Here is a 7,269-nt window from a genome sequence, read left to right as displayed (position 1 = left end):
TTAGTGGAGCGTGTGTGGTTAACCGGCACACTAACTAATGAGAATGGCAAAGGTTTAGACTCACATGTGAGCTATCTAAGGAAAGGTTTAGACTCCAGGTGTATGATTTGATAAAGTCTTATCAAGGCAATCTAGTATCAGAAATCTGACTGATTTCTAGGTACATGCCAAAGCTAGTGGGAGCATAAAGTGTTATGCTAGTTAGATAATAATCATTATGCTAGTGGGAGCATGATGATTATGTTGCAAGTTAGCAATGTTAATTATAGAATATAAAAGGTTTCAACTCGCTTTGAAAAAGTTGTTTTACTATAATTAAGGAAGAGAAATTTATACTTCATTCCAATTCTACGAGCTTACATTGAGATTTTAATCAACTTTAGTCAAGAATATATATGAATGTTATGTTGGAATGGTTCAACATAAGGAATTTGTAATATATGGGTCCATTATTTGCGTTCTAAAATTCGATTATGATTACGGCATCCCTTTTCATAATCTGAATTATGAGAACTTGGCAAATTCAAATGGAAATACTATAGCAAAGGACTGGTTTAGTCTTTATGTGAGACATCATGAATTGTGTCCCATATGCTTCGGAAAGGTCTAGAATTCGATATGACTAAAAGGATTAAACAATTGTCAAGGACAATCTAAGGTTTACCAAAGATTGGTTGCTCAAGTACAGTTGGAAGTATAGTGATAATTCTGGAAGGATCGTATTGATATATTTTGGAAAGAGGCAACTCTTGTTCAAAAGTGATGGTCAAGATGGGAACATGGAATTGTTTCCATATGTGTAAGTTATTCTTTGAATCTGTGTAAGATTAAAGAACTTAATGCAAAGAAGGATGTTCAAAGGAATGTACTTTGAATTTGAGACTTCATCTCCATGGAATTGCTTTCCATTGGAATACTTTGTAATGTTTGTTGCATTGTGACTTGTGTGAATATCATTACAAGAGGATCATTGCATAGATTGTGGTAAATGACAAGAACTTGGTATTCTTACATTTACAATAAGGATTGGGATTGTGAAATGAGAATCATTGAAGTCATGTTCAATTGATATACATTTCACAAAGAGATGACCACATGTAAACATAGTGTGCATACTTGGAGTATGGCATAGCTATTGTTTAGAGAAACATAGTATGCATGCTTGGAGCATGGCATCACTATTGTTTCAATTCAAGTGTTAAGTTGATTAATCGAAACATGAATAATGAGTGATCAATATGGTGCTTAGATAAAAGGTGTTTTATTTACGCTCAAAGTGTTGAGGCCATATAGGACTGGTATTATTTTTTGTTTCACTTTGCATGTTTTGACTTCCAGAATAACTAGGTCATTCTCTCGAATGACCAAGTTATTCAAACCATCCACAGTCGGTCATATGTTGGAAGTAGATATGAATCAAGACTGTCGTGAATTTGGATTGTATGATTTGTCTAAAGTGCTTTAGACAATGCAATAGTTGCTACAACGTTCATGAGTACTCATAAGGGCTGAGTATTTGATTCAACCCACGCTCATTTGGATTCACTTCATGGATTTTATCACAAGTGAATCATGAGACGATAATATCTTATATTATTCAAACCTAGAGATATCAGTTGTTGACTATGAGTTGGTTATACATTGATTGCACGTAAACGCATTGGTAACTCGATGTTATAAAACGTGACTTTGTGTATGATTCAACAAATAGTTAGTACAAGCATATGAGTCGAAGTTTATCCATTCCTTTTACCTTCGGGATAAAAGCGATATCTGTGGGCCCCTCGATGATTTAGTGATGACAAAAGTAAGTGCTCGGCCGGGCCTGGACTGATTTGATTTGTTCAATTAGTCAGTCGTCATAAATCAGAAATCGGGAAACAACAAATGGACAGAGAGAATGATTATAATCCATGTCTCAGTCCATATGATATCTAGAATGGAGGAATATATGATCCCTTATCTAATGGACAAGTCATTGACAAAGGTCAGAGTTCATCTATAAGGTCAGAGTTCGACCGAAGCTTTTGAGAGCTACGATTGCCAGTCAGTTCTTGAAGTCATACGCAATAATAGTTTTAGACTTATCCAAGTGGGAGACTATTGGATTAATGTCTAAGTCCATAACTATAATTGGTAAGACTTGACCTGACCCGGCATGGTCCATTTGGGTTGCATGGCATCATGCACTTGGATAGACTAAAATGAGAGAAATAACACTTAAGGTTTATTAATATATTATAAGTTCTAATATATTAATAGAGATTATTTAATTAGTATTGATCAATAATTGATTTAGAATTAATTATGTGATCAAAAGAAGACTAATTAAATATATGGGTTGATTGTGTAAATCATCCATACTTATATAGTGGGCTAATGCTCCATGGATTATCAAGTTGGGCTAAAACCCATTGGATGCTCCATGGTGTATTTGAACCCGTGGATCCAAGGAAATGGAAAGCCATGACAATTAGGGTTTACCCTAATTGTAACAATTATATAAGCATCTTATTGATGTGAGAAATCGGCGACTAGATATGCATGGAGGGCAAGCCGATTCTTGAAGTGTTCTAATTTCTCTCTAAGTTATTCCAAGTGCTTATGGTGTTGTGTGAACCATTTGAGGTGTCACACTTGGGGCACTAGGCACTCAAGCTTCATGAAGACAAGCACCAACAAAAGGTATGTTATTCTAACTTGTGTTATTCAAAGTTTTGTATGCTAGAATAGAACAATACATTGGAAAGTTGATATTTGCATGTATAATAGAGAAAACATAGATCCAAGGTATTTAGGGTTGCATGTACACTTAGGAGTGTTAGATTGCTCAAAACCCAACAAATCCGTGATAGTATTCATAGACGATATCTTGATTTATTCGAAAAGAAAGCAGGAGCATGAAAAGCATCTGCGTGAAGTGCTAGAAGTCCTAAAAAAGGAGAAGCTATATGCAAAGTTCTCCAAATGTGAATTTTGGATTCAAGAAGTCCAATTTTTAGGTCATGTAGTTAACCAAGAAGGAATAATGGTTGACCCAGCAAAGATTGAAGCTGTGATGAAGTGGGAACAACCAAAAAGCCCTACGGAGATTCGAAGCTTTTTAGGATTAGCTGGATATTACCGAAGGTTTATCCAAGGCTTTTCTTCGATTGCTACTCCATTAACAGCTTTGACCCACAAAGGAGCTACTTATGCTTGGAATGAGAAGCATAAGGAAGCCTTTGAGAAGTTGAAGAAGAGATTGTGTGATGCATCTGGAGTTGGGTTAGGTTGTGTTCTAACCTAAAGGGATAAAGTAATCGTGTATGCATCGAGGCAATTGAAGGAGCATGAAAAGAACTACCTCACTCATGATCTGGAGTTGGCAGCGGTAGTATTTGCCTTAAAGATATGAAGGCATTATCTTTATGGCACAAAGTGTAAACTTTTCACTGATCATAAGAGTCTTCAATATCTCTTTAATCAGAAGGAATTGAATATGAGGCAACGACGCTGGCTAGAGTTACTCAAGGACTACGACTGTGAGATACTTTACCACCCTGGTAAAGCAAATGTTGTTGTTGATGCTCTCAGTCGGAAGGTAAACCTTGAAAAGAAAAGGCCAAGAGCGTTGAGAATTGAAGTTGTCTTGACAATTGTGGAAAGCATAAAGAAAGCTCAAGAGGAAGCTTTAGAGAAAAATGACCGAAAGGAAGAATGTTTGGGCAAAACGTTAGTATTCGGTACAAACAACCTAGGGTTGAAGGTATTCCAAGATAGGATTTGGGTACCTAAGATGGGTGGAGTAAGAGATCTTCTGATGGAAGAAGCTCACAAGACCATATACTCGATTCATCCCGGCAGTACAAAAATGTATAGGGATCTAAAGCCCTATTATTGGTGGCCGACGATGAAGCTCGATGTTGCTAAGTATGTGGCCGAGTGTGTAACTTGTGCTAGAGTTAAGGCACAACATCAGAAACCGTATGGGAGTTTAGAACCTTTACCCGTACCCATGGGTAAATGGGAAGACATCACCATGGATTTTGTGACTAAACTGCCCAGAACAAGGAACGGTCACGACATGATTTTGGTGGTCGTTGATCGCTTCACTAAGAGTGCACATTTCATAGCAGCCAAAGAGAAATGGTCTATGGATAAACTTGCGAATTCTTATGTGAAGGAAATTATGAGGCTTCACGGTGTTCCGTTAACGATTGTATCCAATCGTGACAGTCGTTTTACCTCAAGGTTTTGGAGGAGTCTACAAGAGGAATTGGGTACCAAGTTGTGTTTGAGTATAGCTTACCATCCGCAAATCGATGGTCAGAGCGAACGAACGATTCAAACATTGGCGGATATGCTGAGAGCATGTACCCTAGAATTCCAAGGTAACTGGGATGAACACTTACCTCTAGTAGAATTCTCCTATAATAATAGTTTCCACTCAAGCATTAAGATGGCACCTTATCACGCTTTGTATGGGGAAAAGTGTCGAACGCCGTCATGTTGGCTGGAAGCTGGGGAAAAGTAGTTTATGGGACCTGAAATAGTCCATCAGACTGCTGAAAAGTTGAAAGTGATAAGGGAAAGGATGTTAGCTGCTCAAGATCGACAAAAGAGTTATGCTGACAAGAAAAGACAACCGATAACCTTTGAAGTCGGAGATTCGGTTTTACTTAAAGTCTCACCGTGGAAGGGACTTATAAGATTTGGTAAAAGGGGAAAGTTGAGTCCTAGGTTTATTGGACCATTTAAAGTTCTTCAGAAGATCAGGAATCAAGCTTACAAGCTATAATTACCGGAAGAACTGGAGGGTATTCATAACACCTTTCATGTGTGTTATTTGAGAAAGTTTAAGGAAGATGTGCCTGACATAATTCTAATTTCTGAGTTAAGGTTGGATGAAAACAAGAGGTTGATTGAAGAACTTGAGGCAATCATTGACCGTAAGACTAAGAAGTTGCGACACAAGATGGTCGATTTAGTGCTTGTGCGTTGGAAACATACGAATGGACCAAATCTCACTTGGGAAACTGAGAGTGACATGATGAGTCGCTACCTGCAGTTGTTTGGTGATATGTGATTCCGAGGACGAAATCATCCTAAGGGGGAGAGAATTGTAACACTTGTGTTTCTAGCCTAGGCATTTATATTAAGGTGATAGTCTAGGTTAACCTTTGTAACTCATTTTGAAGGAATGAAAAGGAATTATGTGAATATTATATGAATTATGTGTTTTATGCTTAATTATTAGGGTTTAATTAATTAAAAATCAAAATAAGCGTCAAAATTAAAGTGTGAGATAAAGCCGATATCTTTATATAAAGTTGTAGTGGTCGAAACAAGGATTTCAGGGATATTAATAATACCAAAATCCGAGTAATAACGAAGCAGTTATGACCTGTCGAAGTTTCGCGACAAAACCGGCATGGTGTTGAATGTCGTAAAAAGTGAGTTTTTGATAAACTACTTTTTAGCCTTAGTGATCTAAACGGAAGTCGTAGTATTCGTTAAACCGAGAAGTTCGATAAAAATAACGCCCAAATCTGACTTCGTATGAGGAAGTTATGATTTTTCGAAGTTTCAGCTTAGCAGTAGACAACTAAAAACTCGAATTTTAGATCGAGTGATTTTTAGCCGACACAACCTAAACGAGAATTGAAGGTCTCATAATTAGTAGCACAACGGTAAAAAGTCTGACGAAAACGGACGTCGGATGAAGAAGTTATGAATTTTTAACGGATTTCTTGTCCCGGTCTGTTAAAAATAATAATATAAAAATTAAAGTCAAAATTAGCCGACGAAGTCTAAACAAAAGTTGTAGAGCGTAATTTTAGCTACGCGTGCATATAAAGAACGTCAAAAACGGAGCTCGTATGCGAAAGTGATGGATGTTAGAAGTGTTGGCGTGAAAATCGAGAAAATTCGCATAGTCACAAGTTGCCACGTCACCCTCGCCTCGCATGTGCCACGTGTCAGAAATGGTGAGTCATGCGAAGCCACGTGTCGAATTCTGATTTGACCAAAGGGAGGCCCAATCCGAACCTTGCACGCCTTAGTCCGAGCCTCGCACATGGACTGCTAGACCGCGGTCCAATCAACAACCGCCACCGAGACCCTCGCACGTGATGCCATTTGCGCACCTTCGCCTGCGGACCCCACCACCAGAACCAACTTCGGACCTAGACCACGGTCCAATCACAGACTGACAGCGAGCCCCTGGCAGGTGCGAGCCACCCCCCTGCGAGCCTTCAGATCTACGACGTGTGGCCTCTTCTCAGCCCTTGGATCAGAAGCCTCCCCCTATAAATAGAAGGGTGCGAACCCTCCCGACTAGAATTTAGAAATTGGCAATTTTGGCCCCCTTTTCACTATTTTGGCTATTTTCACATCCCCCGAAGCCCTATTACTTATTCCAAAGCCTGGAATACTCCACGAAGTGCCCGAGAAGCCTGGAAAATTTATCTTTTCGGTTTCGAAGCCCGACCTTTGCAAAGCCCGATTTCTCAATAAAACTCCCGATTTTATAAGAAACGGTCGTTTTAGGAAACGAATTGCTGCCCGATTATCATCAAATCATGTGAGTGTATAGTCACTTTCATTTTACACATAGATATGAAGTATTTACCTTATAATACGTGCTATGTGCAAATATATTAATTGTTTATTTGAGGTGACTGTTGAGTTGATGTTTTATACAAGTTTTAAATTGTATAAGTATTTTTATCTACAAATATGTTGGGTAGAACATGGGTATATAGTGATGTGTGATAAAATAAAATTGATGAGAGGGCTCGATGTGTTTTGAGATCCAGTCATCTAGCAGAGTTTGGATGACGATCACAGACTTTCTAGAGGTCCGCAACCTGTAGGTGTTAATGAACTAGAGTGTTCATTCGCTGTACTCCATCCCCCTTATGGTTGCCTTAAGGACATGTATGTCTGAGGAAACCCCTTAGCAGTTGTGTCCATCCCGATTATATTCTTTAGGTTAGGCCCCTTGTGAAAAGTGTTTAGGGACGTAAAGTGAGGATAACGGGAACGGGTAATCAGGGTTATTGTTGGTTGGTAAACTTAATAAGTTTATTATTACTGTGGGTTGAAAACCCTATATGCTCACCAGGCTCCCAAGCCTCACTGTAACGACCCGTCTCCGGTATGATGATTCCATGGTTTTTATTTTGAAGTTTGCAAGAGGGACTCGGCGAGTTCATAGTCTGACTCGCCAAGTAGGGACGGTATTTCGAGCACGTGTTAGCCGGAGACTCGGCGAGTCCATATTCT

Source organism: Lactuca sativa, chromosome 1 (genome assembly GCF_002870075.4).
Source record: "Lactuca sativa cultivar Salinas chromosome 1, Lsat_Salinas_v11, whole genome shotgun sequence".
Classification (NCBI taxonomy): Eukaryota; Viridiplantae; Streptophyta; class Magnoliopsida; order Asterales; family Asteraceae; genus Lactuca; species Lactuca sativa.
This window is presented reverse-complemented; position numbering follows the sequence as displayed.